This window comes from Falco biarmicus, chromosome 4 (assembly GCF_023638135.1).
Source record: "Falco biarmicus isolate bFalBia1 chromosome 4, bFalBia1.pri, whole genome shotgun sequence".
NCBI classification, from domain to species: Eukaryota; Metazoa; Chordata; class Aves; order Falconiformes; family Falconidae; genus Falco; species Falco biarmicus.
Genome location: NC_079291.1, coordinates 58939856 through 58953017, shown reverse-complemented (window position 1 = coordinate 58953017; position 13162 = coordinate 58939856). Strand labels below are relative to the sequence as shown.

General features: G+C 45.2%; 1 long non-coding RNA gene across 1 annotated transcript; it reads right to left on the bottom strand.

Annotated features, from left to right (window-relative positions):
• Positions 1-12360: 12360 nt before the first annotated feature.
• Positions 12361-13150, bottom strand: LOC130148222 (uncharacterized). The gene is made up of 2 exons (XR_008821499.1): positions 13014-13150; positions 12361-12607 (listed from the first exon to the last, which is right to left on the bottom strand). It is a non-coding gene; the product is annotated as an uncharacterized LOC130148222 (long non-coding RNA).
• Positions 13151-13162: the final 12 nt, after the last annotated feature.

The window sequence follows — 13162 nt, the reverse complement described above, 5'->3', positions numbered from 1 at the left end:
AATTTCTGAAACTGCATACATGTATTATAGGATAAAAGATGTTGAGCTGCATCAAGGATGGAGTGGGGAAAAAAAAAAGCTTTACAAGTTAGAAAACCTTTAACTTCAAATTATCCATTTAATGTTCAACTTATAATGGAAAGCCACAACAAAAATCTATAAATCTAGTTGGTATAAGCTAATCAAGAAACAGCTATGAACCTATATTCTTGGGCTTTCAGATCTTGGCTGCACTAGGAAATGTTTCTTTCACATTCTGTAAAGTTGAGCTTCAGTGCTACTGGCCAACATCTGCAGAGCTGGCCAAACTGAGGGCCATGCAGTAGAAAAAGGTTTTGAATATAATTTCTGACCCAATCACTGAATACACTTAGGTCTCGTTAAAATATACGAGCCTATGAGACAAGGACAATCATTGGAAGACTTCATTAGAGGGTATTTAATCACATCTCCATGGCCATGTTTTCTTGTGCCTGCCCTGCTGGCATTGACAAGCAAGATTCTGCTAAGTCAGATTCTCCCGGCACTGTAAATGGGAATAGACAGTGTCCCCTAATTCTCAGGTGAAAGCAATTCATTTCTTGAAAAAAAACTGTGTCTCTGCCTTAATTTTCTTCCTATTTTCCCTTCTGCAAGGGTACTACATCAATCATTTTCCTTCACTAAAGACAGCCTCTGCTGTTGACTTGTCTCAAACAATTGCAGGATGAACTTGCTGTCAGAAAACACCTTCTGATGCCTGGCTCGACTGAGCTGTCAGTGACCCATCACATCAACTCCATCACACCCTCTCTCTCCACTGCTTTTCTGCTTTTTTGTTGTCCTGCTTACAGGGAAATGAAGGGGAAAACCATAAAAATAATGAGCACGTAAGCAACGTTGCTGGGAAACAAACAGCTTAGAGAAAGAGTGGTGAAAAATCATACAGAGCAGAGAAAGTCTCCTGAGATAAATGTGAAGATTTAGGGCAGCCAAACAGTAATTACAGTGTTTGTAAAAGTCAGTGTGCATGCACCGCATTATGTACAGCAAACATCACGTTCAGTCGGCACAGCCCGTTCTCTGTTCCTGAGACCAGAGATTTTCTTTTCTTTTGTTCTCTCCCTGTTTGTTCAGACTTCCCAAATAATTTTCCTGACACTTTGGCCTCTCATTTGCAGTTTTATAGGCACTGTTGATACCTGATGTTCTAAACCTGAGACAAGTTAGTTAATTTGGATTAGTCATAACAGGAGTGCTATAATGCCACAGTTGGGTAAGCTTTACCCTAGAAGGCAGGTTTCTAGGACAAACAACATTTAGGAGCACAGGCATCATTTGCTGAGGGCAGTGAAATGTGGGCTCTTTGGAGGAAGACTGAGGACACTTCTGAGTCTGGGTCCCTGACTTCTGGAATTTGTATAAATGTAAGTGCATTGTTATTTTCTACATTCTCCCCTGCTTAATACCTATCAGGTATCCTCCTGTTTGGCTAGTATTTGTTCTGCAGCATGCAGGTGGTGTGTGGGTATCATTCAGGAAGCAGCTGTCTCCATCAGACTACGCAGACATCTTAACCGATGCAGAAGCAAGATGTGAAAGTTTCACTCTGTTCATATTCAGATTTTGGGCTGGAGAAGGAAGTTTTGGCAGAAAAGGTATGGAGAAATACTGATGGGGAAGAACAGTATTTTTGCAGGAAATCATGAGATCAGTATAGTTTTTGTACTCAAGTGGTTTGTTCCCAAGAAAATCTACTTGTGAGTGGTTTAACCTGTGTTATTTCATAGTTCAGGCCATATTTCCCATCCATTCTCTTGCACATCTTTATTAAGACCAGTCTGTAAACCTGATGCAAGGCTGCTCCTTTCCCCCATCAGCAAAGGTATTAACTGGGTAGTAGATGACTCTCCTGATGCACCACTCCCAGTGTACATCTGTGATACCATCGTCTCCAGATGCCCATCTCCTGAGTCCAACCCCAAATAATCCTGAAATAGAATTGAAGTCTACGAGTATTTAAAGCAAAGAAGGTTGGGGTGCTTTTTTAAATGCTTTTGAGGTTTCACATTTTTGCTCTATTCTCCTGTTATGAGACCTACAAATTAACTTTGTTTTAGAAAGCAAGCTGGCTTTTCTCCCAGTTTCCCATTATTCTGTAATTTTGAACCTTAAAACCTCATATTTCACAGGCTGTGGTAAAAGTGATGAAGATGATCGCAGTTCTCAAAATATGCACTTCTAAATAGCTTCTTCTCCCTAAATACCACAACTGTCTAATTTTCAGACCACCTTTCATGTAACTGGAATGAAGAGGAAAACCTAAATGACTGATTGACAGAATGGATCTTTCCAATAATATCCGTAAGGACATACCTGGGATTTGGGTTTTATGGACTGGATATGGAATGGATTGGGCTGGGTGGACAACACACAGGTTGGGATGAGGGCTTGGCTGGAAAGGGGTGCTGCTGGAGGGAAGGTTTCTCATCCCTGCCACCCACATAAATTCTGCCTCTGCTTATATGAAAGTGCTCCAGGGATACTCAGAAGCTGCTATTTTCTCTGTCTCACCAGTGAAGGCCTGTAGATGCCTGCAAATGGATGTGTGCCCAAAACCTGTAGGTGTACTTGGGACTGGTTTAATCTAGTTAATCAGGGTATGACAGTAAAGGTGGTTTGGTGGCACAGCCTTTTGGTGAGATACGGCAACCAGCTAATACACTGAGTCCCTGGTGGGTTTATGTGGTCTGTACCAAAGGCGACATTACTCTGTTCCCAGGGTAAACTAAAGCTGTGTTGGAAGATACACATTTCACTTAGGTGTGTGGCAATCCAGCCTCTAATTGCCATGAAGTCATGCTCTGGGAATGCCCCAACGTGCTCTCAGTGCTGTGTATCTGGTGACGTGTGCTATTCGACAGGAGGAAGAGATGACATCTCAAACGTTGCATCCCTCAGGACTGAGTGCAGACATAGGGACGTGAAGCAGAGGTGTGCAGTAACACCACTGTTACTCTCTTGCTGGATGTGCAGGGTGCACTTCACCACATAGTATCGGTATAGGTGCCACAGTCCCTCCTCCTGTGTGAAACCTATCCTTAGGATTCATTAAACAGTGGCATATTAGAAGGGATGTTAGCTCTGCTGTTCCTGGCTGATGCTGTGAGACTTAAATTCCCCCTGTAATTATAACTGGCCACTTTTGAAAAGCTTTTTTCAAATGTGCAGTTCTCGGTTCCTGCACATTCAGCATGACTGTGCTACAAGCAGGGTGTATACGTGGTGGATGATGTTTCTCTAAAAGGCTAATCCTAGACATCCTCAGGGGAAAAAGGTTCTTTGAACATTATAAAACTGCATATTTGCCTACTGTTAATTAGGCAAATATAACCTCCAGTTTGAATCTTCTTGGAGACTGGGAAGAAGAAAAATACCCTGAAAGCAGGTGGGGAAGGGTTAACAAAGGAAATTCAGGTTGTGAAATTGAAATATTTTTTCTGGCTCAGAGCTGGTAAGCAAAAGTGCTCATCAAGCACAGAGTCTCTTTATCTGGTATCTGACAGTGCCACAGGGGACAGCGAGACGCCTGCAAACCAAGGTCATTGCCTCTATCATTGAAGTAAAGCGTTCCTACATACTGGCACAGAAGTAAAAGCGGGACCTCCAGTGCAGCCAAACCGATCGAGTGACACAAGTCAGGCAAAAAAGTGTAGAAAAAGGCAGAAGTATCAGCACCCAAATCCTCAGATACTGAGAGCTAAAAGGGACAAGGAAATTATCCTATCTGACCTCATTTGTGATTGGATTTTTCCCCAGTTTTCTCCATAGAGTCTGATAACTTGTCATTTAAAGAGGAACTAAAAGGCAGCAACCTATGGATGGTAGGTAAATTAAAACTCCCACTTTTTGAGCTGGGAACCAGAGAAGAAAATCAAACAGTTTTTAGGATCAAATTCTGCAAAGAATTATGCACATACTTACCTAAAGGGCTAGATGGACATATATAAACCAGTAAAGAAAGGAGAGCCAGAGACTGGCATGAACACTTGTCTGTGTCTGTCTATACTGTTCAGTTGTTGGCATTGCTCTTGGTGTGACCCAGGCATGGTCTTAGAAGGTCATGGGCCAGCAGCTCTTCCTGAGCACCAGAAGGAAGAAGCCACCCTGTCCAGGGCGAAGAGAACAGGAGCAGCATTCAGCTGTATCAACAGGAGCCCCGACATGCCATTTGACCTCAGAGGATAAGGCCTGACCTTTTTTATTTATGGGTACAAATATAGTCAATTAGCTCGTTTGTGGGCCAAAATAATGCCTAAGCTTTTAAACTACCTCCTGTCCAAGCTTTTTAGATGCCACAGCATAACCTGAGGAGGAGGAGCAATGATGGCTCTTTGGAGGAAGATCTGTCATAACATTCATCTGGAGCTGAATGTCCTGTTAGTTCCCAAGAAACAGCAAAGCTCTCCAGTATTAAGCAGCTGTCACCTTTTAAAGTCTGAGGATGTTGTGATTTACAGTGCAGGTGGAGGGGGAACAGAGAGAGGGAGGCTCTGTGTTAAGTAACACAAAGCTGCAACCAGCTCCCTCGCAGTCTGGTCACCTTTAGAGGCTCCTGAGATATGTCTGGTCTTAAATGTTAATATAGCGTGACAAGAGGATGTAAAGAACAAGAGGAGGCTTTCATCAGGGTCTTGTACGCACCACTGAGCTCTACAGTCTCCTCCCTTCCCCCCAAGAAGGGGTTTCTAGCTGCTTGTGCTGGAAGGGTTAGGCCATAGCCTTGGGTCAACCTGCTGCAACATGAGTGTGTGGGGTGACCTGCTGTGAGAAGGCCCATTTGGGGTCTCTTTCCCATATTTCAGGAGCTGCCTTTAAGCTCACTGCCTTTGTCTGAGAGATCCTTGAGGTCTGTCTGTGCCCTGCCCTGTTCCCTGCTGATCCTGGACCTGCCTTGGTGCTATGGACTCGCCTGGCATTTGTTGGACTCTTGGCTGGACTTGGTTACTCTGAATGGACCTGCTCTGCTCTCCTTGCCTGGGTGCTGTGCAACCAAGCCCATGCTGGGAGGCTGCTGCCACCCTCACCTCCTGGCTTCCTTTCTGCAGTGGGGCAGCCCCACTCAGGTTGCCTCTCCACAGCTCCTGACTGACCTCCAGACCCTGCAGGGGATTCTGGCCAGCCCTCAGAAGCAGCTTTTGGCCTTGCAGGTTCCTCTGACATCTCTGCAGCCATGATGGTCCCTATCCTTCAGGCCCTGAAATGTTCAATGGGCATTAGGCAAGGCTATGGGGTTTACTGGTCAGATGCAACTAATCCTGGTCACCTATCCCACAGATTTTAGTTGTTTAATGAAAATATCCCAGATCTCAGAGAGGTCCCTGGATCGGGTCATGTGCTATACTGATTGTCAAAACCCCATAGTAAAGGACCCTGAAACTGGTCACTGATCTGGGTCAGTTTTGGGGGCTATCACCACCTATATTGCTGTGGCTAAGGCTGTAGCCCCACCTCACAGTATTCCTTACTATCACCCCTAGGGTGGGTGCACCATTCAAACTGCTGCTCTGATGGACCTGGGGCATCCCATAATTTTGTTGCTTCTGAGTCTGCCAACAAAATCTGGATGTCTACCCAGCCCTGAGCCACCCAATGACTGCCACTGCTCTTGGTGGGAGGAGCACCCACCGGGGGGCCCATCACCCAGAAGACCATTCCCCTCCAGGTCACTGCAGCACGATTGCTCAGGCTGTCCTGCCCTATCCTGCACCCCCAGGACTATGCCTCTGCTCCAGCACAGGATTCCCCCCCTTCAGCCCCAGTCCCAGATGTATGCAGTGATTGCCAGCATCTTTGAAGGGGATGGCCACTTCACTGCCCGTGTGGTTGCCCCATTGCTTTGATCCCAGCCAAGGAAGAGTCTGTAGGGACCATCTGCCCAGTATTGTACCCTGAACTGGTGGCCTTTGAATACTTCAAGGTGAATCTGGCTAATGTCTGCACACTGGGCATTTTGCAACACTTGCTCCTCTAAAGCTGGACCTTTGTAAGGTGTGTGGACCATCAGTGGTGGGAAGGGAGGTGGCTGTCACAGCGCTGAGTGCCCAACAGGTTCTGCAACCTCTTCTCTGGCCCTCCTAGGGCTTTAGCTGCTGGGGCTCAGGGTCGGCCCTGATGTAGGGCAGCTGTAGCCCTGGATTAGGCTGCTGTGGAAACTGCAAAGTTGGAAGAGTGAGCTAGAAGTCCTGTCTGGTGTCTTTGCCCATGAACCCTCTGACCCTGGGCTTGAGAGCTGCAGTTCAACACAAGCCCTTGCCCTTGTTCCTTGCCTGATCTGGGGTGCAGGTATGGCTCTGCCCTGCCCTGCCTTGCTGAGTAGTTCTTTCAGCTTCCTGGCGGAGGGAAGGAGCAAGAAGGAGGTCAGAGTAATATAATAAAAATAAAGTTTTATTCCCACTCTGCTTATGTCAGTAAGTATTAAAATGGTGGGATTCTTTGCCAGTATAGATGCATAATTGATTATTACTTCCCTTTGCAGAGGCATTGTGTCATTTAGTCCATGCTTCATGTGGACCACAAATGGAGTACAAAATGAAACCGTGCTGATTGGGCTGCATTTAGCAGAAAGCACAGCTGGCTTATTGCTTATGCTGTTCAGGCTTTTAAAAGTCAAAGTACGTAGGGCTCCCCGCTGATAAAAATATTCTGAGTTGTTGCTTGACTCAAGGGTGAACGCAATGTGAAACCTCCTCAAAGCAGTCAGCGGTATCACCTTAAAACACTCTCACCGTCCTCCTGCGCCACTCCTTTGGTTGCACCAGCCTGCCCGTGGGGCTCTGCTCTGAACTGGAGCAGGGAACTGACACAGCTTTTACAGAGAAGGAGGTGCATCACCTCTTTTTTCTTGCTCTGTTCTCTGATCTTTCTTACAGCTGTCCTCCTCAAAACCACCGCGTCAGTGCAGGACAGGAATGAACAGTGGGGTGCCAGAAGACTTCAAGCCAGTTGTGTCACTTTTACATCCTGTGAAACCTGGGCAGAAAGTCAAAAGCTGCTGTGGGCTGCCTCGAGGATTGGGCTGCTTGCTTTGTCCTTGAAGTGTTAGCTGGTGAGTGAGAGAAGGAGGAGCACTGGCAATGGGCTTGTTCAGGGTAAAGCAGATAGTGGTGGTGAGATGCTTCGTGCAGCTTGTGCCTTCATGCTGTAGTGTCCTCGTACATTCCCCTGGAGTGACATTACTGGTTATTGATGAAGTCAGGCTGTTCCTCTGGATAGATTGAGCTGATCCTGTCTGATGACTCTGATATCAGTTTCTGAGTAACAATATAAGCTGTGAAGTGTGCGATAAGAACTAAAAAATCGAACATTTTTTGGTAAGACTCTGAACTATATTACACCCAATCAGTATTTTCCATTAAACATTCAATTTTAAATCTCTGGTCTAAAATTTAATGATTTCATGTTTATTTATTTGATGTCTTGCAAAGTTCACTACATGCCACTTCAGACACTTCGCTACAAGCAATGTTAAAATGAGATGGGGCTGGATCTACAGAAGGAATTTATCTGGTGATTATCATTCTTGAGGGAATAAAACTGATTTTTTAAACTGGGAGGTAGTTGCAGACTGTGTAGGAGCAATGGAAATAATCTGTATGTAAGTCATGGTAGCATCAGAAATACAGGGGAAGTCAGGGTAAATCCATGATTAAAAGAAAAACAACAAACGTACACAAGAAGGTCAATATGTATTTATATATTTGAATATAAATACAGAGGAAGAAGAGATGGTTCTTCATGCTAATGACAGCTGAACTGTAGAACTCCTTGCCAGAGGCTGTGGATGTAGAAAGTTCACCTGGGTTAAAAGGGAAATGAAGACAGGATTTTAGAGAGAATAGATCTGTTGTTGATGACCAAGTAGACAAACCACATCAAGTTCATGAAATTCTCTGAGATAAAAGTAGCTGGAAACTCTAGTTGGTGGGGCAAGTACCACTTACTCTTTCCTTGACACCTGCTTATGGACACTTTTGGAAACAGGGCAGTGGACTACTTGTGCATTCAGTCTGAATCAGTATCCCTGTTCCTTTGGTCTTATGGTATTTTTTATTTATTAACAATAAGTTGTTTAACATGAACATGACAAAGCTGAATAATTTTTTATTGACCCTTCTCATATGATGCTTAAAACAAACCATATAACCTGAGAATACTTATACAAACCACATTACTTTTCATAAATGCATGTAATGGGGTGCATTCAGTTCAGTGAGAGTAGTCAGATAAATAAACCTTCCATGTATTCATCAAATGCTCACAAAATTGAGGATTTAGATTACAAATTATGACATGTTCTTCTACAATAATGTAGAGCAAATAGAAGGCTTTATCTCCTGTTACAATATTAAATAAGCTAGTCTAGAAGCTAACAAATCTACTTTCCAAATTCCTAGGAAATGAAAATTTAAGACTTTGCCTCTTATGTTCCTCCATCACGGATGTTTTGGGAAGCAATGAAATCAGCATTATAGTGGGATTCAGACACTGGCTTTACTACATGTTTATACTTGTCTGAATGGAGTGCTCAGCCAGTGCCTTATGCTGATGTGTTGGCAATGCAAAATGTGTAATGATGTCCCTCATGACAGCCTGTCACCCTGCTGACAGTGTGGGAGAGAAATGTGGCAGCTGCAGAAGAGACACTGGCTACAGACCAGGGTCTTCAGCTACCTTGCCTTGCCAGCCATTATCAGAGGAGCATCATGATCCACTATCTTGGGTAAGACATCAGTTCCCCATTCCAAAAATGACTAATCTCTGTTGCGACGGAAGGAAGACACAGTCACTCAATATGAGTGATCAGCAGACTTCGTTTATTGTACCTTACAGTCACCTTTTATGCCTTGTTATAATTAGCTCATACATATTACAAAAGTTAAGCTCATTATTGGTTAGTTGCCTAAATACCAAGCCTGCCCCTAGTTTCTCTTCTGTAGTTACCTGTTCCCACCTGCAACATTCTTTTCCCACCGCAATCTTCCTGTTATATTTTTGCTTTACTTCAGATAAGCTGAGAGCGATGTGCATTTTTGTCCAGCCAGCTGGACTATGTCTATGAGACCTTTTTCAGCTAGCCAGTTATCCACAAATCTCCTCAAACATATTTTCACTGCGGCTGTGATTATGGACATGTGTAAAATTGAGCATGCCGGGAAGTTTTTAATCTTACACATACTTTCCCATTTTGCAAATAGTTCGGATTCACTATTCGCACATCCAAGATATAAAACAGTAGTTTAGCTCCACTATTCATACGCACACAAGGTGTATCCACATACCATAAATAAGTGGTTGTGAAAGGCATTAAGACTGTAATTGCCTTCAGGTTAGGTATACCTTTCTTTTTAAGCAGAGCTGTGTGCTATCAGTTGAGTAATTCACAATTGTTTACCTTGGAACCAGTATTGTGGCCTTGTAAAACCAGGATTTGTGTCCAGCACTCTTGCTCACTCAGGAAGTATTGGTGAAGCTCTAACAAGCAATTATATCTATTTTGTTTCTAACAGCACTGTCAAATGCCAACTTGTATTCATCCAGAAAACTGTCAAGGGTTTTGCATGTCAGTGTGTTTTCTATTTTAATTTAAAACTCTTAGTGAACGTTTTAGTATTTGCTGTACTCTGTTCTTTCCCAGTCATGGCTATAATCATTAAATCCTAAGAAAATCCCCAAGGCAAGGAATCTAATAAAGCAGCCCTTTGTATTGTGGCTGGCCTGATAATTCAAACAGAAGGTCACTCAAAAAAACACGCTTTTCTGAATGCTGTGGGGAAATGAGTGGGTGGGTACCCTGCCTCTAACTACCACACCACAGCAATAAGAAGTGAATTTGCGTTTAATGCAAGAGATGAAAGTGTAAAAACTCACTCAGTGAAATAACAGCAAGTTATTTTCACAGCAAGGCACTGCTCATGTTGGCTGGTACTTCAACAGCTTCCTGGGGATTTAGGGACTACTGCACGATTTTGATAATCCACTTGGCTGGGCTGCCTGACCCTGAATGTGGCATGTCTAGTGCATGCTAACCCCACTCCATATTACCTTGTGGAAGGAAACCTTAAAGTATATTCAATTTACCTGTTTTGTCACCTCTTATGAATGTGACCATCCTCATCACCTTGCATTCAGCATCAGTAAACTGGACTAGTCATACAGCAAATTAGGAGCTGCTCTGATTTCAGACTGTGCCCTGGGTTTAGTTGTTTTGTTTGGTTTGGGGTTTTTAATATTTTATTTAAATGTCTAAAAAATATCTTTGTTACTTCAAGCATGAAGTAGAAAAAACTGAATAGTCTCAGTAGTGGTAAGTAGTCTTCTGTCTGGTTTGGTTTTGCTGACCATTGCTATCCCCACCTCTCAGCCAGTAGGTAAACCAGCTCTTCAACAACTGAGGTTTTCGTGCATTGTCAGTGTAGTGGTTAACATAGGAAGATTCTTCAAATACTTTAGTATTCAGTGGTGGATGGTTAATTTTGCTTTCTTTTGCCCCAAATACTGAGTCAATGCTTTACTCCACAGTTTTGTCATTGACATGAGGATGTGCTGCTTTAAAATGGAAACAAAGATTGGCTTCAAATTCCCTGGCAAAGCTTCTCATGCAGGATACAGATCATCTCAGCTTATCTGGTTCAAGCCTGTCTGCATGTAACACTGTTTTCTTTAGAAGTTCAGTATTGTTCCTGTGTGCTTCATTGTTCTCATTTCTTACAGTCAGACTTGTGACAAAAGAAAAATAATTTCTTTTCTCTTCAGCACCAGTGGGTAGATCACTGCTGATGTAGATGGAAATGTTTTTTTTCTTACAATTGTTTGGACTCAACCTTCAAGCTTCTTGTCCCTGATCCACTGTTCACTGCAAAGAGGAACAATATTGGGTGACTGGTAGCAGACTGGTGGAGCAACTGGGAAGATATGGAGCATTTGGTGATATGTGCAGCCTTAGTGACAGAGTGGCACCACTTCAGCATTTTTACTCGTTGGGCTCCTCGTTTTCTCTGACAGCAAGTGCTGGGAAAGAACCACAGTGGCTCTGCTGACAAGAAATTGCAAGGCGTTGCCTGGAGGAACCCTTACCTCCCAATCTTCTGGCCACTCCTGCACTACAGCTCGGTGTAATCAGTAGGATGGAGCCCTGCAGAGCACTGGCTGTCACTCATTGGGATGCTGCTAAGCTACAAGGGCATAAGGAGTTCACTTCTGAACATACAATGAATTTGTAGATCAACCCTCCAGTCTCCATAAAGGACAGGAACCTTCCATTTTGTACTGCGATGGGAGAAGTGGGTAGCAGGAAGGTTTTTGTCACAAGGGGCATAATCAAACATAACCTCTGCTGTGCAGTGCTAACCATGTGACACAACTGCTATCTGCTTATCCCTCCCCGGCCAGCAGCAGTTTAGTCACTGCCTGAGTCATATCCCTGCACAGTCTTCTGGCCGCACGTGTATCTTGAATATTGAAGAGCTGGAAAAGCAGGGAGCGGCGGCTGTAGTATCCCCTGCTTTCAAAGGATGGCTCTTTTGGGCTAACAAATCCTTACACAGTTATACTTCAGCAAGTTCCTCAAAAGAACTCACTAAACAAGCAGATTGTGACACCCTAAGATCCCGAACTTGGCTGGTCTCTGCCTACAAATTAAATGCAGCTGCTGTTAACAGAGGATAACAGCGATGTTTCAGAGTTTTGTCAGTCACAGGGAGAAGAATGCTGGCTTTGGCAGCAGGGCTTCCTCTAACACACCTGGCAGTAGGGTTGCAGCCCTACTGGGTAGTTGGTGCTACCCACTGCACTGCAGACTTGCTTGGTCATCAGCTTCCCAACAAAGGTTTAAAAACTGGAGGCAAAACCCTACAGAACTACACACCTGTTTCTTTTAGTGGGGCTAGTAAATAGAGAGATGATCCCTTTAATGGCAGGGTGAATGAGATAAAGATCCACCATGCTACAGGAAGTGGGCAAGCAATGCTCTGCATGGAGGAAAGGAAAGGAAATAAATGTGTGTTTGAAATTAAGCTGATCTACTCCTGTTCCCCCAAAACCCAAACACATTTATCTTTTCCCCCTAAAGCAGGGTATTTTATTTTACCAACAGGAAGGATCCAAAGCAGCAATCCTCAGCAGGGATGAAATCAGATTGTGAAACCAGCTAGACCTGCACCAGCATGATGAAATGTTTTGATGAGGAGTGGAAGCTGTTACAGTAACAGCAGCACATCGATGGTTATTCACTGCACATGGTGCCAAGCAGTGCTGCTATTGCTTAGAAATAGCAACAACTTGATTACATGCAGATAATGTCCCCACATCATGACCTGTGAATTCAGAGGTCCCATGTTCAGTAACTGATTAATTAAAAAAAGTAATGGTTTTCTTCGGCTGTTTTTTCACATGAACGTCCCGTGAGAAGGCAGTTTGTGGTGTGTTACTGCCACAACGCCCACAATGAGGTGAGGCACAGGTATCACTCCAGATGCAAAGCTTCCTGTTTTTTTTCTATGCCTGGCAGCACCAGAAGGAAGGATGAAGGTAATCTACTTTGAATCCCAGTTCATCCTCTGCAGCAGCCCTTAATTAAAAAGAAAAATCCATCTGTCACCTAGGCTGCACAGCGGTAGGGTTCCTCTAGAAGCACCAGCATGAGAGCTGAGCTACAGGGCTCAGTTTTGTTTCAAGCGACGCCCCCGGCAGAGCCTGGTAAGCCTGCTTCGTGTTCGACCGGGGGTCCGGCCTGTCACTGCACCCCTGGGAACCCCCGCCGCCCCCCACCCCGCCGGCCGCGGCACAGGCCCGGGGCGGCTCCCGCGGCCCCGGCTGGACACGGCCCTGGGGGCTCCTGCGGGCCCTGCCACGGCCCCGACCGCGGGGGCTGCGGGCCGCGGCGCCCAGGGACCCCCAGCGCGGCACCGCAGCCCCGCGGCCTACTCTACCCGCCACCGACAGCCAAGGCCCAAGCAAGCCTGGCCCGCCGCTACCTGGCGGCGCCGGCGGCTCCCGGAGCCTCGGCCCCCGCCGTGCCGCGCCCCTCTCCCCGGCGGTGTAACGGGTCTCGGGCTCCCGGCCGGCCGCGGAACCAGCCTCCCGCGTCCCGGCGTGCCCCGCGCCGCGGACACTCTACCCGCCG